The 27073-nt window shown below is 39.7% G+C and overlaps 1 long non-coding RNA gene across 4 annotated transcripts in view; it reads left to right on the top strand.

The window, feature by feature from the left end:
- The window catches only part of LOC122466019, a 46454-nt gene extending 19381 nt beyond the window's left edge, over positions 1-27073 (top strand). The window contains exons 1-4 of one of the 4 annotated variants that reach the window (XR_006291213.1): positions 13936-14440; positions 15586-15651; positions 22561-22764; positions 24674-27073. This is a non-coding gene — a long non-coding RNA (uncharacterized LOC122466019). Of the gene's footprint in view, positions 1-9862; positions 10713-13935; positions 14441-15585; positions 15652-22560; positions 22765-24673 lie in introns of those variants that run through there. The other 3 variants (XR_006291216.1, XR_006291215.1, XR_006291214.1) reach the window with 3 other exon arrangements.

The following is a 27073-nucleotide window of genomic DNA, read 5'->3' as shown; positions in this document are numbered from 1 at the left end:
CCAGTGGGAGCTGCAATCGGCCGAACCTGCGGACGCGGCAGGTAAACAAACCGGCCCGGCCCGCCAAGAGCTTTCCCCGCACAAGCAGCGGAACAAGTTTGGGAAACACTGCTTTAATCTATTATACACAACTGTTTTAGAACACACTGCTGTCAATTTCCTTGGTTCCTGATATCAGATGAAAGTGAGTCCAGCTTCCAGAATACATTTTTTTTTTCTTCTCCTTTGGCTAGAAATAAATTTGTTGATACTTACTTCTGCACAGGATTAAGAAAATATTGCAAATAATGATCATTCTGTGCTGTAGACAGTATACTCTTTCTGTACTTCCTTTAGGAAACTGGGACTGACTTGGTCCAAGAGTAAATTTCTTATAAAGAAGGATAAACCAGAACTGCAGAGCTGTATTCATAATTGAACATTTGTTTTCAGAAAGGGATACAAACAGTGCTTTCAACATTTCCTATCATCACTGTAACAAATCAGAAAGGTCAGACATGTTTTGTCTTTGATAATTGTACTGGATTATAGTGCCTTAGTAATGAAAATTCATTGCACTTAAATAACACCGTTCTCCCAAGGATCTGAATGTATTCTACAAACATGCATTAGTAGTAAGTTTCATGTCCTGGGTGTTAGGTAAGTATTATATCCTTTTGATAGCTGTGTGAAGTGAGGAGGTACAGTCATAAATTCTAAAACACCATTGTGATAATCTAAGCTGATGTTTTATATTACAAAGGCTAGAGAACTTCCCCAAAAGAAGTCCTTTTGAACTGGAGCATATCTCTTAGGAAAAAAAATTCAATCTTGGTTTTAAGAACTGTCAGCGATGGTGAATCCAATACAGTCCTTGGTAAATTGTTCCAATAATTAATTACCCTCACTGTTAAATTTACATCTTCTTTCCAGTCTGAATTTTCCTATCTTTAACTTCCAGTCATTGAATCATGTTATACCCTTGTCTACTAGACTGAAAAGACCATTGTTAAATACTTTGTTCCCCATGTAGGTACTTAGACTGTAATCAAGTCACCCCTTAATCTTCTGTTTCTTAAAATAAATAGATTAAACTACACAAGTCTATCACTACATAGGGTGACCAGATGTCCCAATTTTATAGGGACAGTCCCGATATTTGGGGCTTTTTCTCATATAGGCTCCTATTATCTCCTACCCCCATCCTGATTTTTCACACTTGCTGTCTGGTCACGCTATTGCAACAAGACATGTTTTCTAATCCTTTAACCATTCTTAGGGCTCTTTTCTGAACCCTCTACAATTTATCAGCATCTTTCTTGAATTGTGGGCACCAGAAGTGGACACAGTATTCCAGCACTGGCCACACCAGTGCCAAGTACAGAAGTTAAATAACATTTCTACTTTCACTTGAGATTCTCCAGTTTATGGGTCCAAAGATCACTTTAGCTCTTTTTTGCCCATAGCATCATATTAAAATTCATGTTCAGCTGATTATCCACCCTGACCCCCAGATCTTTTTCAGAATCATTGCTTCCCCGGATAGTCCCCTATACATAAATGTGGTCTACTTTCTTTGTTCCTAGGTTATAGATCTACATTTAGCTGTATGAAAATGGATGTTTGTTTGCTTGCACCCAGTTTACCAAGTGATCCAGATAGCTCAGTATCAGTGAGCTATCCTCTTTATTATTTACTACTCCCTTAATTTTTGTGTAGTCTGCACATTTTATCAGTGCTTTTGTTTTCTCCCAGCTCATTGATACAACTGTTAAAAAGTGTAAGGCCAAGAACAATCCCTGCAGGACCCCACTTGATGATTCCCCATTTACAGTTTGAGACCCATCAATTAACCAGTTTTAATCCATTTAATGTATGCCAGGTTAATTTTGTATTCTAATTTTTAATGCAGTACCAGGTCTGTCTGTCATTATTACCTTTATCAAACAAAGTATTTTATGTCAGTGCTACTACATTCATCAACCAAATTTGTAATCTCATCAGTTAGTCTGACAATCTATTTTCCATAAACCCATGTTGATATTACCCTCCCTTAATTGTTTTATTAATCAAGTCATGTATCAGCTGCTGGGCTGGATGTCAGACTGACCAGTCTATAAATTACCTGGGTCATCCCATTTGCCCTTTTTAAATATTGGCAGAACACTAGCTTTCTTCCAGTCTTCTGGAACTTCCCTAGTGTTCCAACCCAATTGTTTAAACCCGTGAGCTCTAAAGTTTAGATTTAGAAGAGAAAAGAGGTAGAGGTAAGGGCACAGATCTCAGGATTTGTGGTGCCCAGAAGTGAATGCTGAGGTTCACAGCCTTTATCCTTGCCCTGTGGGGTGGATTCTTTCCCCAGGCACTTCAGAATTGTGTCATGGCCCTGATTCAATAGTCCACCCCTATTTAGCCCAGTGCTTAAGCATGTGTTTACTTTAGGTAAAAGCTTAAGGTGAGTTGCTTTCAATTAAACATGTACTTAAGTGGTGGGCTGAATAGGGATGGACTTAAGCACATGTTTAAATACTTTGGTGAATTGAGACCATAGTGCCTGATCCAAGGCCCCATTACCCCTTTCCTACATTTTTATGATGTTAAAAGGTTTTTTTAATAGACATAACTGAGGCTGGAGTTTGTGCTTGGCTGAATTCAAGATATAAATCTCATATTTCGCTGAAAAAGACAGAGACACCTGTACTGATGATTCTTTATTAACCATACCACCTATGTCAGGTGCTCTTCGACTTTTGCTATGTTAATTGCACTGTTATGTAGCCAGACACGTAGCAGTTCCTTTGTTCCATCAACAGGTTCCACTGATCTAATATAAATGCATTTCTAGTTACCTGGTATAATGCAAGTAAGTGTTTAACTTTTAGACATGAGCAGAAAATAAAATTTAAAAAAAAGTTAGCACATCTCAAATTAATTTTTACAGTTAATTTCCTACTTTCAAAAATAACCCAATTTCATGAAGAATCTGTGACATTTCATGTTTGTTCTTCAAACATTTCTGAGTGGGGAAAAATAGGACCATTTTACAGTAAAATACATGACATTTTAAAATACAAAATTTCTTTCAGCTGAAAAGTAATCAAAAACATTTTTGTTTCTGATCGGACTGCAGCCCTTTTGTGGAAATTTTGATGAGAAAACATGGCTGAGTCTCAATAACAAAAGTTTTCAAAGCAATGTAATGAGCTGTTTTGCTTCCTTCTCAGAGCTCCTAGATGAATAATGGAATTCTCTGTGATCACAGCTGCATTACTGGGAGTTTCATGTTTTGTATAACTCAGAGGGCTAACCGTTATACAGTAAGCCAGTGAGGTGACCTGAGAATGGACCAAGTGCTTGCTGCAGTCTTTGTATTTCAGAATGATTTTCCCCCTCCCCCAAAAGCCTAAGTCCAGTTATCACAGGACTTCTGCCTGATTTGTCACATGCATTTCTACCTTTAATCCTGCCCAGGGAGACAGACATGTCAGAGTTTACCTTGTGTTTTCTAGTCCTAAGTGGAAGGTATCCTGTGTCAGTCTCCCTCCCTCTCTCTGCCTCAGTCACGTTACTTTGTATAACATTCCAGTAACCTTTCCATAGTAACACCATGACACTGTAACACCTCGAAACAACCTTGGCCTGAACCAGGCTATGTGGTATCACGCTTTAACAGCAATTGGCAGCCTCCCAGATGCCCAGTGAACCACAGTCATCACCTGATTGTCAGTCAGTTTTTGGTTCCCACACTTGCTGCTCCTCTCCCTTTCACTATTCATTCTAGGTCACTTATGCTATTAAACTGTAATTGATGCTTTCCTTGGTGTGGTTCCCAAATTTTGCTCCTGACCAGACAAGACACTACTCAAATCATCATAAGCAAGCAAGCAAGAAAAGTTTCTTAATATACCTGGCGGATATTCAATACATAGTTATAAATATTTTGAATTAATTAAAAAATACTCATAACTTGTTCTGTATTTTGGTTTTTCCTAAACTAATTATGGACTTGATTTTATTTTTCCAGCCCCTGCTTATCCTGAGTAGTATCTTACTCTGCAAGAAGTGCCACTGAATTCAAATGTGACTGAAAGTGGCAAAAATCTGGCCGTGTGTGTGTTTGTGATTTTTAAGTTGTTAGGAAAAGTAATTGGTGAATATATAAACAGTGCTTTAACAGGTATTGTTTACAATGGAGCTATAGTCATACCATCATAATTAAAGTCCTGATCCTACAAAGACTTATGTACCTGCTTAACTTTACTCACGTGAGTAGTCCTGTTGATTTCAGTGTGATACTCACATGAGTAAAGCTAAGCATAGAGGAGTTTGCAGGACTGGGGCCTAACATTACAGTCAAGCCCCAATACAAGCCCTGTGTGCGTGCGCTCATGTTATTTCTCTCTAACTTCAGATAAGAATATTGGTTTAGTCTGAAAATTGCCAGGCTTAGTCTGAATGCAAAAGGAAAATCTTTCTGCCGAGTTTAAAGAATGTTGGTCAGTTTGTTTTTAAACTTATAGAAAGATATTATGGAATTTTCAGGAGTTGAAGTGAAGCTTGATGCCGGGGATGCCCTCCCTCCCCCTCTTATCAGAATACTGGATGAGGTAACAGTGTTTCTGGGCTGTATATGGAAAATGTGATGTGTATAGTCTCTTGACCATAGTGGGAAGCTAAAAACAGGGGAAAATAGAGCTTTGTTCTGTATAGGGGGTAAAAGAAAAACATTGGTAGCTTTGGCCCATAATAGCTGCGTGAACTAGAATATGGTATGGGGAACGTATTGGGTTCACCGTCCATATTTGAAATGTATAAGATGTAGCTTGAGTTATAAGAAGGCTTCAGGTTTTTAGATAATGGCTGGGCAGGCGCTGCAGATGGAGTTAAGATTGTTGGTGTTAGAATGTGATAGGTGTGTGTTTAGAGTACTGTGATACTTGAATTCTTGTCTACCTTCCCTTACTATGGTGATTTGTAACCTTCTTCTAAATGCTCATGTTTTCTATTTCAACCTTAACATTCATCAGCATGTATAATTGAGAAGTAGCTAATATTCTTCTATTACTTTGTCACTTTCCAGACTGACACATTTTTTTTTATATGAGCATTTTTTTTTAAAGTGTACCCACTGTAACAGCAACAGTTACTACTGGTACATTGCTTTTATTTTGTGATGATAAAAAGCTGAACTAAAATCCACTAAATTCAGATGAGGGAGCACATGTCCATATCGGTCAGTTTCTATCCTCTGAACCATTTTAGTAGAATACTTAATTAGTGTTACAGCCTCTCAGGATGTGAGCCTAAATCCCTCTCCCACACCATTTTGTCTTCCTGATCTCCAGCTCTCAACAAAGACAAAACACCTATCTCTGCCACTGTCAGAACTGACATCAGAATGTGAAGCAGTAGCTTATCTCGCTACTTGTCTCATGGCCAGCATGTGACCCTGGCTGCAAAGCTCTCACTAGGGAACACTGGCAGGCATCAAGAGGCTTAGCTTTCACAGGCTCCAGAGATCTTGTTCTCCAGCCTTCAAATTTACAAGGAGCACTGCTGCACCTGTGTCATCCCATATGAGGGAAACACACCTAGTGAGGGTGATTTCAGCCACTGCTGTGTTTAAATTAGCCTCGTTGTTGATTGCTGTGCAGGCTTGATGTGAACTTTACAAGCAAAGCATGGCCTTTCATGGGAGTTTGGGTTTGTAAATAGATTATTGCATGTAACCAACAAAACAAAGCACTGCTGCCTGAACTGTGTATCTTGTTCTGATCTACTATGTTATGGAACATTTTACAGTGTTAAAAGGGGGAATGGCTCAGATATACAACATTGTTTTAACAAGCTGTCTGTTATGAGGACTAGTTCATTAGTTTTAAATATAGTGAGCCAAATGGGTCTTAACCTTTATTTTACATTTTCTAGCATATTTTGCCTGTACACAGCAATTCAGCAACTTCCCTGAAATTCAGGGTAAATTTCTGGCCTCAAAATAATTTTGTAGAAATGTTATGAAAATTAAAAGAACAGCTTTTAAGGAATAGTCATGTCTCTAATAGCGCCAACTCCCTCCCTGCTTTTCTACACTGCACTTGTGGTCTAGCTGTGATGAGACAGCTCTGTCAGCTGTTGCCGGTCCTCATAGTTGCCTAAACCTATAGTTAAGCCTATAGAGCTGCTCCCCAGGATTTTTATTCAAATAACATTTTTCCCTCCCATTCAAATGGGTTTTGAATCTTTTTTTTTTTTTTTGTTAGTGACACCAGCTGTCTCCAAAAGGATATTGCTACTCAGCAAAAAGTTTCAGTTTTCCACACGACTGTGGAAATGGATACAATGCCACCACCCACAATGGAGTGGTTAACTTAAGGCTACATGTAACTGTATATAATCTTCCCTGAGTAAAGGGGCTCCACATAGGTTTATTGCCCCAGGAGCAGACCAACATATTCCCCATCCACCAGCCCAGGAGAGGAAGTAGTGGCTGCTCACCCAGGTTGTGCCTTGTTCAGTGGAGTAGGGGGGGCGTCTTACGCACCTTACTCCTTTGCCTGAACGTAAAGGGCAGATTGTCACTTGCCCAATGACTGTGAGCTCCTTAAGGTAGGAGTAATAGTACTACCTCACACTTATCTAGCACTTTTTATCTGTAGATCTCAAAGCATCATGATGTCCATTTTACATATATCTGTATCTGATGGGATAGTTATTAGTCCAGTGGGGCCTTTGGGAGATACCCAAATCCATATAATAAATATCCACACCGAAATGCAGAGTAGACATTACAGGGATAATTAAAGGGATGCATGACATGCCAAGCATGTATATTAAATGTCCAAACTGTCTTCATTCCATACAACCTGCCTCAGAAAAATCCTCCACATCTTTTGGCCCAGAACAATCTCAAACAAGGTCTGTTGACACAGTGCAGCCAAGAGGATATGACCACATCATTGCCAAGAGGCGCTGGAGATGGACTGGCCATGTGCTTCGAATGGAAACTGACTCCATCACCAGAATAACAATAAGATGGACACCTGAAAGTAAGTGGGGGGGGAAAAAGAGGCCGCCCAAAAACAACATGGCAAAGAGCTATGGAAGCTGAGCTGAAAAACCTGGGGCACAGCTGGGGAACCATTGAAAGACTTGCCAGAAACAGACAGGAGTGGAGGAGCTTTGTTGCTGCCCTAAATGCCAGAGGCGTAATGAGAATATGATGATGATGAGACTTGGGGAAAAGGTAGAAAACTCTACAACACTGAAGGGAAAATGGACTCTGTGTGGGTGTGGCCATGTTTGAGGTAAACAACCAGAGAATTGCTCCTGGATTAAAGTATAAAGTGAGACTGTCTAATCTCACCTCACCTAGAGGCAAGTAGGTTGCTGTCACCAGTCTGAGTTGTGGTGGGATTAATGTCACAATGAACACAATAGAATGTTGTCTTTGTGTTTATAATGTTTCTTAGTAACAGTGTTCTCTTATCCTCCAATATCCACTCTTTTGTGGACAACTCCCCCACACCCTCATGTATTTAACTTCAATCATTCCAAGCTGTGGCTGTATTACTATGGTTGACCAATCAGATTCTTTCATTGGTGAATTTCAGAATAGGTTCATCACCATGCAAAAATGGAGAACCATTGGATATTGGGTTGAACATCTGAGGGGAAACAGTATACAACGTTGAACATTAAAATAGCAGTGCCTCAACCATGAGAAAAGCTGGTACTTAAGACTTTTTTTTTATTTTAAAAACTCTTAGAGCTGGTTGAAAACAGGGAAATCTTTCCACACAAATTTATCCCTTTTTTGGTTAAATACAATTATTTTCCAAAAAACTTTGCAAAAAAAATCGTCCATCTTTTTATTGAAAAATTTAAGTTTGATAATGTGATCAGCTCTAAATAATTTTTCTATCACTCTGAGATTCCAGCATTGTTTTAAGTGATTTTAACTATCCCTTACTTTTTAGGCTTTGCATCAAATCTACCAGTCTTGTGACATAGAAGGGCTTGGAAGGACAATTCTATACATGGTTGCTTTTCATGGAAATTGCTTAGATACTATGGTTTTGAATGACCTTATTAAAAACCTGGACAAGTAAAATGCATATGTAGACAACAGTTAAGATGATATGGAAAATATAACTGTCTAGGTTGTCTTTAAAGCATGCGCCACAGAAGTGATGGGGGGGGGGGGGCGATATATGCAGTGGGCAGATAGGAGACATAGCACATCAAGGGAGTTTCCAGCTGCAAACTACACAAAGGAGCCAGCTGCCAGAAAGACCACAATGTTTTTGTGGCCCTTCTGTGAGTGTCACCCTCAGCGTAGCATTAAGTGCCATATTGCACTGAAAAGAAGACTCTTTGTTTATACATGACAATGTGTACTGTAGATTAGATTTCCACATACATAAGGAGATATCCAGAAAGAGAAACTAAGATGCACATACAGGGCATACACATGCATATGGGATTTGAGTTCATCTTCCCATTTGAGAGCTATCACAGTGCCTCAGCTAGCCATGAAGACTTCCATCTACAAGCAGGGTGGAAGGAAATGGGGGGAGGGGGAAATGATTCTGAATCTCAGGGGAAGAGCTGAGGGAATTATGTCATGAGTAATTTGAGTGTTGTCTTTTCTGTCCATGCGTAGGTTGCTAAACTATTGAGTTTATTCAAAATGATTTGGAAATAATTTTCAAAAAATGCTCCCCTACATGAATAGTTTGTGGCAAGTATACATTCCTCAGAATTTTAAATTCATGCTGATTACTTCTGTAAGCCCTCCAACCATGAATTAGAAACAGAACCACATGTCATATACACTGGATCTCCTCTATGCAGTGTGAATTTTCACTGTCAAATATATCATTCCAAAATTACTCTTAGTAAGTTTTCTCTTTAACATTCCCTTTTTTAAAAAAAATTATTTTTCTAGTCAAGCTTGACTATTCAAATGATCTGGGAATGCAAGTATGCCAGGGTTGTGAAATACCATTTTTGAACTGGAATGAACATTAATTTTTTTTTTAGTGTTAGTTCTGAGATCCCCTGCAAGATATGGAGTAGGGTTGGAAATTGCCATTTATTTGTTTCACGTGCAGAATATGATTCACTGTCCTTTCCCTCTCTTATGAAGTCCTACTGATAAGTGTTGCTTCCTCAGTGAAGGAGGCATGACAAGCAGCCGGGGTGGCTTTTGGGAGCTCATTGTTCATGGTACCACATACAGGATATCAGCAATTCACTAATGCTTCTACAAACAATGTCCATTAGGGCATGCTGCCATTGCTGTTTCTATATGGGCTCCACAGCTTTGTTTGCTTCCTCTCTGTGTAAGAATGGAAAGGATCAGAGCCGTGTGTTTGTACAGCTTCAGGAAAGTACCTGAATTAAGTGCATAGAGATGCTTTTAAAATTGTTCTTTCCACCCAGGTTGATTGGCACCTTCCTCCATTCTGTGCATACATAGCGCCTTTCTCTAGTATTGTTTGACATTAATGGGGAAAAGCAAGTGGCAGCAGATGGTAGCCAAGGCCGGCTCTAGGTTTTTTGCTGTCCCAAGCTCCGAGAGCGCAATTGCCCAAGCCAAAAAAAAAAAAGGAGGCCGGAATGATGCCGCCCCCCTGGAATTGTGCTGCCCCAAGCATGTGCTTGCTTTGCTCGTGCCTAGAGCCGGTCCTGATGGTAGCAACTGGCCCAGTTCTGCTCTCATCGAAGCCCCTGACAATGCTTTCACTGATTTCAATGGGAACAGAGTTGAACATGTAGATTTCAGTGATTTTTGTAGCATTTAAAACTCTCACTTGTTAAGTAAAATCTTACATTTTATTTTTCCTTTGTTTCCTTTTCATGGTTTGTGTGCTTACACAAGAACAGGACTAGCTGGGTCACCAGGCAGAAAGCAAAATTGCTTGTGTGCGCACACATAAAAGGAACAGTCAAGGGGATACAGAGCCAGGGAACAAAGTCAGAAGAGAAAGCTATCAAAGTGAGTGGCTTGGGGAGACTCACCTGCAATGTTTGATGTGGCTTGTTGAACATCAGTTGTTCCCTTTTGAGGCAGCAGGAAGAAAGCAAAGGAGAGCTGTGACTGACACAGTCTGCAACCTGACACCTGTAGAATGCACAGGTACAGGCCTCAACAGCTGGCTTTTTAGCCCCAGTTCAGTTTCCCATCTGGTCAAAAGCTGCCACATGAAGCTCAACATGAAAGGCTGTTTGAAAACTTAAATTAACAGGTTTTATTTCTCACTCAAAGCAACGGAGGACCTGAAAAAAAATCTGAGCAGAGCAAGAGGTGAGATAATAGCACAAAGAGAACCTCAAAGCTGAAGAACTCCATCTCAGAATGTGTGCCATTAAGGAAGGTCAAGAAATCCCCGCAAACAAAACAGGGTATTTTGACATGATTGAGGTTATTACCATTAACTGGACTATGCACCAGGCAGAAAAGTCTACTCTAAAAAGAAACAACACAACTACCGAGTGACACCTGCTATCGAAAACAGTGGCCCCATTTTAACTGCGCATGGCCTATTTTCAAAACAAAACTAACCACACATAATGTTTGCTTCTTTGGCTCCTTATACTTTTTTGGCTCATGCCATAACTAATAAATGCTTAATGCCTATTTACTTACTCCATGGGGTTATAAGGTTTAAGGCCCTGATTCTGCAAATGTGTGTTTACTTACTAAGTGAGAATAAAGTGAAGCACATGTATAAGTGTTTGCAATGTGGCCTTTATTTTTAAATCTGTCAGCTTTATATCAACTGCCGATAGGCTAAAGCTACACAGATATCTTTCAGCAACTTTTTACAAAAAGCAATGGTAGTATTTTGAGTTTCTAAGCAACATTTAATGAAACATTCTTTTTTGGGAGAGGGGGGTCCATAATTGAAAGACCACGATGCTCTAGCTTAGTCACAAGTTCTTAGGCTTTGATAGTGCTCCCTTAGGCAGTAGTGAAGAATTCCCTCTGTTGCAGGAATCTATTGGTGAAATTCTGTGGCATGTATGATACAGGAGGTCAAATTAGATAATTTTCCCTTCTGGCTTTAAAATCAGTGAATCTATGACTCTTGCTATAGATATTCACATTCCATCAAATTTCAGAAATGTATTGAGTCCAGTTCCTCTGTGGTGAAATGAATTGAATAGTTAGACCAGCAATTAAATTTTGTCCAATAGATGCACATATATTACTAGCTGGGGCCAGTAAAAAATGAAAAGGTTTGTGGAACTGCAATGTACCCTTCTCCTTTTCCTTACTCAGTTAATCATTCCTTCCTCTTCCTTCTCTTCTCCCTCTGCTGCTGCCCTATGAACAACTCATTGTTAGGTAGTGGAATGTAGCACCAAAGACAAATCACTTCTCCCCCACCTTAGTTCCTTTCTACTTACCATCCTCTCATTTACCCAACTACCTTGTCTTCCTCTTCAAATAACTTGCATATAGTATTCCTATTGGTTGAAAAAGTAATGAGTCAGCAAATGTTACCTCACACAGACAGGACTTGCTCCTGGCAACATTTTACTCATACTATTGCAATAAAGCCAATAGGACAGTGACACAAAGAGGAGTAGGTCTGTCTTGCTGAAGCTTAGAATATTATGGAAATCTAATGAGAGCTTAGTGAATAATTAGTAATGAATAACTTACTTACCTTTGTTTTCTACTTGAAAAAGTCTTGACCATGAATATCAGAATTGAATCTTTTATTCTAACTATTGATAAAAATATTTCCTTAGTTATGATAGGGCAGAGAAGTCGCATGGTATTTCTGTCCCTTGACTGCAGTAGTTTGCATGCATTTCTGGCCCGTATGCTCGCATGTACAAACTTAAAATTCAGTTCATAGAATCATAGAATATCAGGGTTGGAAGGGACCTCGGGAGGTCATCTAGTCCAACCCCCTGCTCAAAGCAGGACCAATCCCCAACTAAATCATCCCAGCTAGGGCTTTGTCAAGCCTGACCTCAAAAACCTCAAAGGAAGGAGATTCCACCACCTCCCTAGATAACGCATTCCAGTGCTTCACCACCCTCCTAGTGAAAAAGTTTTTCCTAATATCCAACCTAAACCTCCCCCACTGCAACTTGAGACCATTACTCCTTGTCCTGTCATCTGCTACCACTGAGAACGGTCTAGATCCATCCTCTATGGAACCCCCTTTCAGGTAGTTGAAAGAAGCTATCAAATCCCCCCTAATTCTTCTCTTCCGCAGACTAAACAGTCCCAGTTCCCTCAGCCTCTCCTCATAAGTCATGTGGAGTTGCCTTTGCATACTCACATGCAGCTTTGAAATTTTTTATTTCCTTGAAAATTTGTGGCAGCAAAATTTGTTACCTTGAATGTTTGCAGAAAGCAAACACGAAGGGGCATAAATATATCAAGTAACTATTCAAATAATATTTGTGGGAAATAATTTACCCAGCTCTAGCTCTAATAATGCAGGTGTAGTTATTAATATGTTATAAATATCTGGTTTTAATCTTTATCTTTAAATATATACAAAAATTTACATTCCATTTTTTAAAATTACCAGAGCCTATTTATTCATCTTTCCAGTCCATTGGCCTCCTGTTTTTTAAAATCTTACATTGCCTTTCCTCTTGCTTTACCTCTCTGGCTTCATCTCTTCCTATTATCTCTTCTGCTTCCTCAGGTCTTTGAATACTAGACTACTTTCTGCATCCTCCCTGCACCTATCTCTCCATAGTGGGGATATGCCCTTCATCGGGACTAGCTGCCCTGCCTCTAATTGGTTTAGGTTCTTCAAATTCTATCTCAGGACAGAGCTCTCCTCCTACAGTATTTTAAAAATATCAGATCCTACCCTGGAACATTGTTAATCTGTGCTTCATAATTCTCTCTGTAATGGGACTGTTACATCCCTCTAGAGGCCTCTCTAATATACCTTCTACCTGACCATTGTAAGCTACAACTATGATGTATATTTGGCAGACACACACTGTAACCAACTGTAGAATGTATTGTGAAAGCTTGTACAAGAGACTAATTTGACTGCATTGCAGAAAATGATTGCTCTTTAAAGCTGATGCTTTGCATTAATAAATCATAGTCTTAACTAGATTTACAATTTACTTTGTGATGATGAAAAATAGCTACAAAATATTTGGAGCTTAAACTAAAAGAAGCTACTTTGAATACAGTAGCAAAATAATTCCTTAGGCATTAACTGAAATTAGTTACCAGATTGTTTGTCTGCTTTGCCACTGCAAGTCTTTTGGCTTTAATTCATGGCAGAGAAGCATAATAATCTGCGTCTTACTACTAATTTACTAACATTGGCCACTGTACATGGATCCTCGCTAGACTACTAATCTCCCCAGTCACCTGCCCACACCAAATGTATTAACCAAAGAACTCCATCCTATTGTAAAATGCTGGGTCAGGATATTAGTCCTAGGCTAAGACTCCTGTCAGGGTTTCTACATGATTAAGTGCTTCATTCCTTTTAATCATTTAACAAGAGCTATGGGTCTGTACAAAACATCTATAATAGCAAGGTGCTTTCAGTGTGTGATTTAGACATCTGTGTAACCTGCAGCTGTCAGAATCTCTTTTTTGAGAGGGGGCCCCCATTTGAGGAAAAGTTAAGCCATTTAGTATTCAGTCATTCTGCAAAGAATTTGGATGCTTGGTTTGAAGTGTAAGGACTTCTAGTCTGAGCTGCAGCAATATTTTCTCATTTAAATGAATCCATTAAAGATTAACCATTTCTGGGGAGAAGGTGGACAAAGGTATGATCACAGAAACTCTGAGATCTGCAGTCCCTCTGGACTTCTTTGTTACTTTGCTGGTAAATAAGCAGGGTAGAATGGAGTCAAGGGACACCCACAGCATCATTTTAAATATGTGCCTCAAAAACAGACACGTTACTTTCTTTTCCAATGAGGAATAAGGTTATGATGCAAACCCAGAAACGTATGGTCTCCCCCTGGGAGCTGTGGTTAGCATCATGGTATCTAAAGCCCCAATCATGTAAAATGGTTATGTTCAGGTATGACAGATTGCTGGGAACCAACACCTATTGAATTCCAGGGGCAGGTGGGTGAGTGCAAGCCTGCCGCAGCTAAAGGTCCCCCAGCCTAAGGGGACGAGCTACTGAACCTAGGGCTCAAGCAATTTCAGGGGACAACTAATGAAAAACAGGGACCGGCGTGAGGTCAAAGGGGGAACCAACAACAGAGACAGCACTCTAATCACTTAAACATCAATTAATTGCCCTGGGATGGATATGATTGTGCCTAATTAGCAGATTAGGCTGGGGAGGGCTAAATAGCTAATTATCCCATTAACACAGGGCACAGAAGAAGGCACTAGAGGCAAAAGGGATCGGGGGCGCTAGTGGATCCAGAACCAAGAAGGATCTCTGGGTGGACAGATCTCTTCCCTCTCCTTGGCAGAGAAGAAACTGATATTGTAAATTCTGTGGTATATGGGTCAGTAAAAGTGGTGGGAAGATCATGTAAATAAACACTACCATGTAGTTTAATAACTGAAGGTTTCTGAACAGTTTTGTGTAGACAGAGCAGAAGACAGGAGCAGGACATTGCCTGTCCTAGCAGGCATAGTTATTCCTTTTTTTTTTTTTTTGCGTCCTTTTTCTAGGTCAGGGCGCAGGTTGGCCTACTTTTACAGGATAAGGAAAAACAGTTCAAATTGATATCTTGATAAATTGTCTTAAATACTACAAAAATAGTTTTCTGTAAAACGTGGCACATAAGGAATGCATAATGATGTGGCATTGGGAAGTGTGTGTGCATGCATGTATGTGTATATACAAACTCTATAGTTATAGTGTTTTTATTTATATGTGTAAGAAAAAAATTAGGGGTACAAAGTCAAGCACCCAGAAGTTGGGAAATGTGAGAATTTTAAGTTGCCCTTTACAACCTTTCATTTGGGCCACTTATACAGCTTATTATCAAAACTGGTCAAACATTTTCAGTCAAAACTGATGCTGACCAAAATTGGCCCTTTTTCCCCTCTAATGGACATTTTTGGGGTCAAAATGGTCAGTTTTTTCAATGAAAAACTGAAACCCCCAACCAAACAAGTGTTGGTTTCCGAAAATGAAAATAATTCAGTTTTTATTGAAAAAACAAAATTCCTTAAATTAGGAACACTGGGGAAGGGAAGATGTTCATTTCTTCCAAACATTTTCACAGAAAATGTTGCCATTTTCAACGTACTTAACAAAATGGGTGCACAACATTTTTAACGTGGACAAAACTTTATTTTGTCACTTTAGAAATGGCTGAACCATTTTAATTGAAATGTCTCCAAACATTCAGACTCGCAAACACTGGGCATGGAAAACTTCAGCATTGACAGTTAACTTTTGGCAAAGTTATAAATCAACTGAAAATTGGGTCCAATAATGGAAGATGCTAGTCATCCTTGCCTATAGGTGCTGTTGCCAGCTCCACGTATAACTAATTGCATTTATGTATTTAAAGCAGGGCTCCCATTTGAGAGTCATTGTGCTAGATGCTATCAATACACATGGAAGACAGTTTACAATCTAAATAGTCGAGACAAACAAAAGTTTGTCTATTTTACAGGTGGGGAATGGAGGCACAAAGTGACTAAGTAACTTGCCAAAGATGACCTGGAAAGACTGTGACAGAGTAAGGAAATAAACCCAGTGCTCCAAAGTCCTAGTCAAATGCCTTTATTACAAGATGTCCTTGTCCCAAATCCTGATTATTCAAACTGATGCTCTACAAACTTTCTTTTCTAATGAATGTTTATTATAACTCCCTTTCTGACTCTGGGTTCAACATTTATTTGGTGAACCCCCCCCTGCCATTTACTTGGTTAACCAGCATTTCACTGTGTTGCCAGAGGACAACTTCCATGGATGGTTAGGCTGCTTTAGGGGAGCTTTGTGCCTGAAGAGCAGTATAAAACAGCATTAATATGGGGAGACTATTGAGCCCTGTAGGTCTCCATAAATTTTATAAAGGAAGATAAGATTTTCCACGTTGGAACAGATAATTAGTCCATCATATCTATTTTTGTGCCTCTCCTGGTGGCCACCATTAGCTGTTTCAGAGGAAAGCCGCTTCCTCACCTGCCCCCAATAAAATCTCCAGGCAAATGTGCATGCTAAATATGGGCAAAAATATTCCGTCCTGAATCTTGTCCTGAATACTTTTTGCCACTGAATGGCTTCTATTAACTGAATTCATTAGGAATTGCAGGTACCCAGCACCAATCAAAACGAGACCACTACTTTGCCCTTTTTTTTTTTTTTTTACGTTTTCAGCCATTCTTTGAAAACCTTGGTGGGTCTTGATAATACTGGCATTTAAATATATGTACAGGACTCTGAATGGATTTATTAAAATGAAATACATGTGTAGAACAAAAATTTAGGTTTTATTTAAAAAGAAAAATTCAAAGGTTTAAAGTTAAGCACATGCTTAATTATTTTGCTGGACTGGTGCCTGATTGAATAGTATCCTATTGTTTTTTTTGTAATGGTGGCTTTCTCTCTTTGCCATGGGGCAGTTGATGTGCAGACACCTTTAGCAACATCTAGAGACTTTGAAATACCTGTCTTCCTTTAATCTTCCGCATCAAACATAATGTCAGGCAAGCATATAACTGAAGCACAGAAAAAAAACAAGTATAGTGTCTGCATGGATAGAAAACCTGGATCATAAGACATCGGCCAGATATTTATTAAGATAGGCTACTGAACAAATTTCATATTTACGACTTGTTTGATCAGGAGGCCCTGCGTCTGATAAGCAGATGTAGCTGCAGCCAAATATCTGTTTTATTTGAATGTTTAGTTTAGTACCAAAACACCTAAACTTTTAGTATTTAATTGAGATTTGTCCCTGGTACATATTTCTGCACAAGCTGGCTTGATGGGCAACCTCTGTATAGGAGGAGCCCAAGAATGGGATAACTGTAGAATGTTGAAAGTCAGGATTGAGGCATGTGCACTGGCAGATCTTGCAGGCTAGCTCATACAGCACCTTCTGTACCTGGCTTGGTGCTGGCTTTCATGAGCATCCAATTCACACGCACAAATTTTAAAAAAGTAAAAACAAACTCCGATTAAATTCTGATTTGAACATCTATGAAACTGCAGTGACTCTCATAACCACGGTATTTTTTCTGCTTAAATGGCCAAATATTCGTAAAGGCAGCCTCTTATTTGTGGTATAGTTTACACCTGTAAACTTGTACACACATTTTATGTCCATGCAATTGAGTTGCAGGAGAAAATCTGGGTGCTAGTCCCATTGACTTCAGCAGAAAGTTCAGACTCATTACATAGGGATCAATTGACCTAACAATTAAATGTAACCACTTCCGAAGCTAGAAGATAGTGCACAGCTATATTACACAACAATCGAACACTCCAGTCCTGCAAAAAGATCACACAGATGCAAGGATGCATAAGGACAGAAGTCCCATTGACCTCATAAGAACTTCATGAAAATGTAGGCATCTCCATGAGCAGATCTTTTTGCAGGATCTAGGCCTTGAGCCAGAAGTGAAGATATTGACTGCATCCAGTTGAATCTGAAGGAAGAATAGGCAACTTTTGTTGTTCAAACTGGAATTTGGCAGGGCACTGGAGTTAACAATCTTATGATAGTAAAAGAGGTAAAACAAACATAGCTCTGGGATCTTTTTATAAAGTTTTTAGTCATTAATTGTTCTTAATGTCTCATGCTCCTGAAGGACACCAGATAGTAGCACTGAAGAAAGACACTTTCTGATTTACCTGCAGAACAGGTCCTGCATGGGCAGTGTGACCTCAGACAGAGCATGTTTATACAGCAAAAGCTGTGTGTGATGCTGGTAATCAAGCGCCAGCTCTTGTCAAGGCTGTAGGCGGTAACTAAGAACTGACAAACTTCTAGCTGGAAACCAAACCAGCTTGCCTATATGCTAGTTTTGTTCAAAATAGGTGTTACATTCTTATAAGACTATTTGGTGTTTAGACTCTATGAAATGCTTGTAAGTCGCTGTATGCATTACTCACTAGTAATGTCTGTATTCCATTCTATAGGGTAAAATGTTTTTGTTTTATAACTGTAAAAATGCTTGCTCTGAACTTGTGAACTCAGACAGGAAGAGTGGCTCTCTCCCCCACCCCAGCCCAGCCAGGAGGACTATCAAAAATTAAGTGGGCCATCCTAGGACAAAAGCTTTAATTGCCCCATCCCCTATGGAGAAGTACATTCAGAAGGCCTTGTCCCATCAGTTTGGATGTTAGAAGAGGGAAGTAAAAATAGCTGACATGAAGATTTTTCATCTCTTTGCTGTTTAGACTCTCTCAAAGGGCTGGAGCTAAGAAACATAAAAAAGCAAAGATTCCTGAGGGTCAACCTGGGATTAGCCCTAAAAAGCCATTCAGTGTTGACAGATTACATCTCACTTTTTAAATCACAGATTGAAATTCATCGTAGATACATGCTTGCTTTAACCTGTAAATAACTTAGATTTTTTTCCTAGTTAATAAGCCTTCAGTTTAGTTAGTTTTTATTACAGGATTGGCTACAGGTGTTGTCTGTGGTGTGAGATCTGGGTTAAGGTACAAATTGATCTGGGTTAAGTGACTGGTCTCTGGGACTGGAATCAACCTGAATATTTTTTGTGTGTGTAAGTGACCACTTATCACTAAGTCCAGCATGCGGCGCGTGGCAAGATAGACAGTCCCCTTGGGCACTCCAGTCTGTGAGTCCATGGTAACACTGTTACAGTGATCTAGGATTTCACATTTGATGCTGGGTTAGTGAAATCTAATTATAGAACATGCCACCAGTTTGGGGTGTCTGCCCTGCTTTTGACAGTCTGCCCTGAGGTTGCACGCTTGGTGGTGAGCCACTCCGGACAGTGTGACACTGTGCATGAACTAGCCTATCCAATTGAAATGGGTAATAGTAGTAGTGAAGAAGTGTAGCACAGGCTTCAGTGCAGATAGTACAGCCCAACACAGACCCTGGGTATGTGCTTGGCTCACTAGCCTGTGCTGAATCCCATGCGGCATTGTCTTAATTATGATTGTTACCCACACTAGCTGGATTGAAGCTAGCTCACGTAGGCTAGCCCATACCCAGCTTTTAGTGTGTAGACAAACCCCCAGAATGCCCCAGGTACAGTATGGGCAGTGTATCCCAGGTACACAGTGCACCCCAGATCTGAATTACAAGAGGATGTGCCCATCTAACTCTTCTTTCTGCTGATGGAGCTACAAAGGGTGCTAAATGATGCCGTGTGTGGTGGAAGTTTCTGCAACCTGGGCACCTAATTGGAGTAAGACTGTTAGACTCATTTTAGAGGGACAACAGCTAATATGGGACCTTTAATGACCATGCATCTCATCTCAAAGGTAGTGCTCCCTAAAGACTCTGCTGAGCCATTGGTTCAGTACCAATGTAGAAAAGTGTCCCTTACGGAATCAACCTCACATTTTGCAGAACTTGGATCTCTCTCACCTGAATAATCAATCTCTACTCTGCTTAACTTGTAAAATAATAGTTCCAGGTGGAATGGCTGCAAGCCGAAGTGCCCTTATTTATTTAAGTATTTGGAATTTAGTAACCGTTCTGTTTACAATTAATCTGAAACAGAATGAAAATATTAATGCATCAGAATGACTATTAAGGCTAAAAATATGATTTCATAAAAGTAGTATCCTCAGTCTCACAAAATTCAATTAGAAGTGCAAGAGTGATTCATTACATAAACGGATGTCCATATATATTTGAAGTAAAGTGGCTAAATAAATGAATTCACTTTAGTTGGAGTCTGAACTAAATATGACAAGTTTCACCTGTTGTTGGAAACTGATTTTTCTCTGGGAGATCCACATTAACATTTTTATTATAACTGGCCTGCACATGTCCTAAAATTTATCATCTAGATCAATTATCAATCAGTTTTTTTTTTTTTAACATGACCTCTCCTTCTTTCCCCGTTTCCACCCTCCCCCCTGAAAACTGGAGTAATTCAATGTTTTCTCATCACTGACCAAAAAATGACCACCTTTTAAACCTAAGAAAAATGCCTAATCATGAATACTTTCACTTGAAGTCTTACCACAGCATTTGTAATTTGCAATTTCTGTTGCCACAGCTTTTTTTTTACGGTTTGCTGGGAGGTAAGAGCTCTCAATTTGCTTTTTTTCAGAAGGGCACTAGGGCTGTTCCTAAACTCTGTTTGATGTCTGTTTATCCCAAGAAAGCATAATCCGCTTCAATTGGACTGAGATTTGCAAATGAAAACTCACTTTGCAATGCCAGGCCTGTTTCCAATTGAGTAATGCTTTAAAGACCTAGTTAGTCACAAGGCACAACTTTAAAGCCCTTAACCACATCAAAAGGAAAGACAAGTACACAGGCTCACAGTTACAGCAGATACGTAGGTTTTAATACTGCAGATTACCTTGAATTTTACACTTCAGTGTACCAGCCTATCCCACAGTTATGTAGAAAAATGACCAAGTACTGCAAGTTCATATATCTGAAGCTTCTAATCACATATGATGTGCCAAATTCTGCTTTCCTTATGACTGTTCCTCCCCTACTGGTCCATTATTGCTGGCATTATTCCCATTTTGATTTGACTTACACCAGTGTAAAGACATTAACCCCAATATTGGTGTAAAACAGTAAACTTTGGTCACTGGAATTGACAGGTGATAATGGCTGGAAAAAAAGATTGTGGGCCAAATTTGGCCCACATACATTGTGCTTTTTCTAGGGTGACCATATGTCCTGTTTTGGCCGGGACAGTCTCTTCTTTAAGCCCTGTCCCAGTTGTTCCGACTTTTTTTGGAAAAATTGGGCATTTGTCCAGTTTGCTCTTGCCAGTTGCAAATGCCCACTTTTGCCAAAAAAGTGGGGTGTGGAGGAACGTGTGGGTGGGTGGGGGATATGGAGGAGCAGTGATCCCAGCCCTGTGCAGGGGGGATGCAGGGCTCATGTGGGGGCAGGCAGGGCTCAGAAAAGCAGCGACTCCAGCCCCAGCCTTGTGTGGGGTGGCAGGGGCTCGAGGTAGCCCTATGCAGTGTCCCGTTTCCCCTTTGGGAAATATGGTCACCCTAGCTTCTTTGGAACGGCCCTGTGACTGGGAGGAGAGTTTTGCACTACAAATCTTTTTTTTTTTTTTTTTTTTTTTTTTTTAAAACAAATCACTTTGTATGAAATAAAACAGCATAAAAACTGACAGTTTAAAACAAGGTACAATCTAAAGCCATCTTCAGCATGCCATGAACTACTATTTTGTATTCGTTCACTGCTTCGGTTCTGATCCTGCATGTTACCTAATTAAAATAAAAAGGAATACAGTGAAGGATGAGCGGTGATTTTAGGTGCTAATTTGTCCCACTCCCCAGGACAGATTCTGTGCTGTGCCTCACAGGAAATGCAGCATGGAAGATGCCATCTTGGGGATTGAAGAAGAAAGGTGGTTTAAAACCTTTCCACGGCCTGGATTCTGGGGTAGCTAGCCTGGGGGCTGATGTGGCCACAAGAATAAATTAGAGTAGCTGGGTTGTTGCTGTAATTCGCAGCAGCCTTACCTAGGCTGCTTGTGAGCTAGTCCACAGCCCAAAGCCTGTCAGAATCCCCACTCGTAAACTGAGCCTTCACTCAGCTTGTCCCCTACCCTGGGATCTGCAAAGTGGGCAATGTAGGCCCACATATAAAGTTCCTTTCCTGTTCCTACATTGGGGGAATTCTCCCTCAACCCATTGCAGATCTTTAATAGTCCCTATTCACTGCTTGAGTAATGTTGGGGGCCAGGCAGGGGCAAGAATTGGTACCCGTCAATCTTGTCATCCCTTTGCTTGAGAACCCACAGGTAGATTTAGAGTATCCTCCCCTGGAACTCATGATAGCAATAATGGAGATGAGCAGAAAGGGATTAGATACTACAATGTCTGGGTGCTTCCTAGATAGGTAGGTAATTGGTTTTGAGTGTATTGTTTGGTATTGCTATTGTGTGAGCTGTAAACTGTCTCATACAATTTGTAATCTGATGTATAAAAAGAACCCAGAGATTTCACAACACTTTTTTTATAAGCTTTATGAAAATCAGAAGTTAAATAGAAACAGGTTGAAGTCTGAGCAAAAGTCATAAGTGACAGTGAGTGGTGCAGGTATAAAAGACAGCAGAAGTTGGCCCATTGACTTTCTAAAATTTATTTTTTAAAACAATTAAAAAAAACATGATTCTCATTTCTTCAGCCAGCAGTGCCACCAAAATCAGCATCTGAAAAATACATGGTTGAAACCATGATGGTTGGAAATCCTAGGATGAAATGACCGCTTCTCTTTCACAGGTCGGAGAACACTGCTTCTGGAACTAGTCAGGTTGCTTAACTTATTTAATTTGTATAGCTTTTGGCTGCAATACTGTTGAAGATTTGCTATAGAGGAGGCAGCTGGTTAAATTTATTTTGATTTGTAACAGGACAAAATGCTGAGACTGAATTCAGTCACTGTGCCAAGAGATACTGCACCTCCAATGCCTTCTTTTTTTCTCTTTGGCTCTTGTATTATCAGATGTATCTACTGGACCTGGGACAGCTATTTATATTGGCTTTAAACACTCACTTGCTTCCACGTGCAAAGACCTACTAACAAGTTCCTGCCTGTCCTATGATGGCTGTATTTGCTGCTTTTCTCTCTCTTCTTAAGAGGTAGCCAGGGCTTTATTGTCAAGTAACTGCATGAAGATGCATTCCTCCTGACTTTTACCCTAGGCAAGTAAGTCTCCATAAGCAACGATGAATGTGATTTCTCCTGAGTTGCGTCATATGCATCCTGAGTTCAACTGACAACTTGGCTAAGGTCACTGCCAAAGTCCCAGTGGGGTTGCTCAGAGGAAATCTCTGCTGTGATAATACTTTTATGAGCAGCTACAGATTTAATTAGACAGTGTGGAAGAGAATTAGTACTTCCAGACCAAAGTGCAGCTAATTAGCCCTAGACAGACTATTGTCAAGGAAAATCTTGCTGAAGGTAGTTTACCTGTCAGCCAGTCACAAGAAAGGATGACTCAGAATCATTTAATCTTCTTGAACTGACTATAGGATCATTGACAAACTGTCACATGACATAAAATATAGATACAGAGTTTGGAATATTGCCATTACTATGATTCCATTTAAACAACAGTTGAACTGAGTTACAATTCCAAAATAAGGATATTATATAAGTGAGGCAATATTTAGTTAGAGCCAACTTTTACCCTGAGGCACAAGTATAATTTAGGGTAGAATTCAATCCTAATTCAGGTGTTACTCACTGGATTGCCCCATTGGACAAACCCTCCTTATTTTGTTCCTGGGTAATCCCATTGATTTCAATGGACCTAATCACATGTGACTAGATTATAAAGCCAGAAGGGGACACACTGTGATCATCAGTTCTGACCCTCTGCATAACACAGGCCATAGGATTTCCCCAAATTAATTTCTGCTTGAACCACAGCATATATTAGAAAAAATGTCCAATCTTGATTTTAAAAATTGCCAATGATGGATAATCCAACACAGTCCTTTGTAAATTTCTTCCAACAGTTAATTACTCTCACTGTTAAAACATTATGCCTTATTTCCAGTATGAATTTGTCTAGCTTCAACTTTCTGTCTGCTAAATTGAAGAGCTCTTTTCAAATGTTTGTTCCCCATGTATATACTTGGACTCCTATTTATGTCAGTGGGCTTTGGATCAGATCCATAGAAAGCAAGGACAAGGGGTTTGAGCACTAGTGAAGGGAATACATTTTTAACTGGAGCAAATATGAGTAGAAATTCTTTTGCAGTATTTGCTCTGTTCTATTGATTTTTGGGAAGATCCTAAAGGGATAGTCACTATCCATTCAACTACAATTCAGTACTGTGAAAACAACTAGTACAGAATGTGCTATGTAAAAAATAGCACACAATAACATTAAACAATTACATAGCAGCCCATTTTACATCAACAAGTTAAAAAAATTAACATTTAACTTCTTCTTAAAACCAAACCTTAGTATCTATGAAATCATATAGCCTACCATGCACAATACTACTGTCCAGTTAAAATTATAGTTCCCCCAGAAATGCATAGATGGTGAGCTGAAAAACTGCTGCTCTGCCTTGGATCTGTGTATTGTTTTTCTCTGTTACTTCACCTAGGTGCCAGATGTTGCAAGATATCACCGTGATATAATATATGATGTAATGCCGATTGCATCAGAATCATCTGGTTCAGCATCTGACTCTTAACAAATGTTTGCAGTTGTAACCATACCATCTTAAAAGTCATAGAATTTCTGCTCAGTTATTCTATTCAATATTTGGGGCATCCATATGAGAGTGGGGAGGAATTGCCACTTCAGAGTCCACATATAAAAGTTAATCTCCAATTTAGTCGCCCCAAACTTGTGTAGTTGGGATGCCAGTCACCTCTACAGCTTCCATCTCACTGCCCGCACCCAACTCTTCCCAGAATCCAGTGGGTCTGGGCTAGAAGTGTGTGTGTGTGTACACTTCATTTCACTCCACCACCAGAGATAAATCTACACAAAAGTTCATGCAGACTAACTGAGGACTGCGGGCTTGTTAAAAGGGTTGGATGTGATGGAAACAAACTTGACTCCCTGAGATATTTTGTTCTTTTTTATTCTTAGGTTGTCTTCCATATTCTCGGCAAGATTTAAGATGGTCATCAGAAAGAAATGTGAATTAGAGTGAAACTGCGGAAGGAATAGACTGACTGCAAACCGAAGGGAGCAATAGTGAACCTGTGCCTGAGAGAGAGTTTAAAAAGGGAAATAAAAGGAAGTTTGAAATCTTCAGTTGAAATGGAAATCATAATTCTATAAGAACTTAGGGAAACATCCAGTTTAAAAGAATAATCCAGAAATCTATTTCTAATTTGTTATTAATTCATTATTAAATGTACTACTTTGTAGTGCTCAGCACTGTACAGATGACACAGACATGAACGTCACCCCAAAGAGCTTAAAATCTGAAGTTTTTAGCTGCCGTTTACCAAGTGGAGGTGGCAAATAATTGAGAAGAGAGGAAAGCTGTTAGTTGTAGCAAAATGCTCAGACAGTTACTTAGTTTAGGCATGTGTACGTGCTGGCGGCTCATTCTTCTTCTGGATTTCAAAGATGTAGCCGTAATTTTTCAAGAGGGATTTAAACGAGGAGAGGGTCATAGCTTGCCAGACCAGAATAGGGTGTCCTGAAAAATGGGCATGGTGATGTTTATGAAAGAAATAGATGAAGGGGACTTCAAGATTGGCATCACTGTTGGGTAAGAGACAAGGTTGGATAAGGATGATGTTATGCAGAGCCTTAAAAGTAAGCGCTAGAATTTAAATTTAATGCAATGAATGGGGGAGCCAGTGGAGAGGTTCAAAGAGGAGAGTCACACATTTAATTTAACAAGAAGAAAGCATATTTCAGCAGATGCATTTTGGATGGACTGGAGAGACAAATTAGGTGGCAGGAGGCCAAAGCTAGGGGATTTGCAGTAATCAAGCTGGGCCATAACCATGGCATTCAGGGATGAGGTTTTTGGAAAGATAAAGAAGACTCAGATTGTCAAAATGTCGTAGAGGAGGAAGCAGCAAGATTTGTGTATAGTTTAGGTGTCTGAGGAAAATGATGTGTGTCAAAAATGACTCCTGGAGTATGAGCCTGAAAGCCAGGGAAGTTGGTGACTTTACCTATGGTACTAGAGAAAGGAAGAGGAGAGGCCTCAAATGGAAAAATAAGGAGCTAACTTTTAGCTATGGTGAACTATACACAAAATCTATGAGAAATGTAGGCAAAAAGACTGGTAACAATCCTAATACTTCAGGGAATAAGCCAATCGCTAGTTGACTGGGGAAAACTATCCCTAAGGGTAGCGTGTTCCAGATGTGTCAGTTATGGGAATTCTTGCACCTTCTTCTGAAGCAACTGGTATGGGGCCACCAACAGACACAGGACACTGGAACAGATTGACAGCTGCTATGGTCTGGGGTAGGGCAATTTTTATGTTCCCAGCACTCAGTGAAAAGCCACATAGGAGATCAAGAGAGGAGATATATCGAGTGAAACCCACCCTCTACACACACCTCAAATGTAATAATTAGAAGAAGCACGGAATCAAGTGAAGTATTGGGATAACTTGGCCTCCCACATGAACGTTGACTCTCTTGAGTCCTTGTGTGGTCTTTGGCGATTTGCTGCCTGACTATGTACATTTTTCATGATTAACTTGGAAATCATCTCATATAATATAGTACATTAACATCAGCCCGAGGAAAAGTACTATTTCAAGGAGAAGCCTTGGAAATGGTTCATATTTCACATACAGTACACTGGTGCCAATATGCTCTGTGCATGGAATGACATCAAACAAACAAGGGATTTCCTTGGAGTGTGTCCTGGAAACTTGAGGAGTCCTTGGTGGCATCTGACATCCCATTTGCCTTGAAGTTAACGTTTTCCTGACATCTTGCCTGTCTGTACCTTTATATAGTTATAAGCCATGGATTTTAAGCTGCCTGAAAGAGATTAAACTGTTCTTCAACCAGCTGCTGCAGACTGGTGCTTGGCATATGGATATTGGATAGAGTTACCAACTTGGAAACGTGCTGGAAAATTAGCAAATATCTTTTGAGAATATGAGTACAGGGAGAGTGGCTCAATGACTAGGTCATGCATTAAGAAGGGATATTAGGAAGACTATAAGCAAAAATTCCCTGTGTTCTGGCATCCATGGAAAATTCACAAGAGGAAGATCTGCCTGTATTTTGTTTTCAGTTTCATCCATATGCACATATCATCTGGCATACTCACCATTTGTAATGGAAATGAGAAATTGCTTCTCCTCAGCTGGTATAAACTGACATTTCTTTTTAAGTCAATGGAGCTACACCAGTTTACACTAGCTGAGGATCTGGGACATAGTGAAGAATTGTCGCTAATCTCAGAACAGGTTCATAGTTGAAGAATGTGTGTTAAAGATATTTTAAATATTAATGTGTATCTGTTTGTAGATAAAAACACTAGACAGTGAAAATATTCTAA

This window comes from Chelonia mydas, chromosome 5 (genome assembly GCF_015237465.2).
Source record: "Chelonia mydas isolate rCheMyd1 chromosome 5, rCheMyd1.pri.v2, whole genome shotgun sequence".
NCBI classification, from domain to species: domain Eukaryota; kingdom Metazoa; phylum Chordata; order Testudines; family Cheloniidae; genus Chelonia; species Chelonia mydas.
The sequence above is the reverse complement of the archived record's forward strand: the minus strand, read 5'-3'. Positions and strand labels throughout refer to the sequence as shown.